A 291-nucleotide genomic window follows, 5' to 3' on the forward strand; every position below is an offset into this window, starting at 1 on the left:
CAATATCCTAAAAACAGATTATGCTTAATATCATGCAATTTCATATTTAAGGATTCATAATAGGAAGTCACTATATGAAGAATATATAGATTATTATTGGCCAAAAGTGAATTTATTTAATAGATTAAAGATATTTAAGAGACCATTTTTCCTTCTGACAGTTATAGGAAATCATAAACTGTCCAAACTGTATAGGAAGAGAGTTTAAAATAAAATGTACAAGTAAGTCTTCTTGCAACTCAAGTCTCAGCGCCTTAAGTTTTGAAGCAATGTTTAACATTTCCATAATGT

The sequence above is a fragment of the Vigna radiata genome, chromosome 11, assembly GCF_000741045.1.
Source record: "Vigna radiata var. radiata cultivar VC1973A chromosome 11, Vradiata_ver6, whole genome shotgun sequence".
Lineage (NCBI taxonomy): Eukaryota > Viridiplantae > Streptophyta > Magnoliopsida > Fabales > Fabaceae > Vigna > Vigna radiata.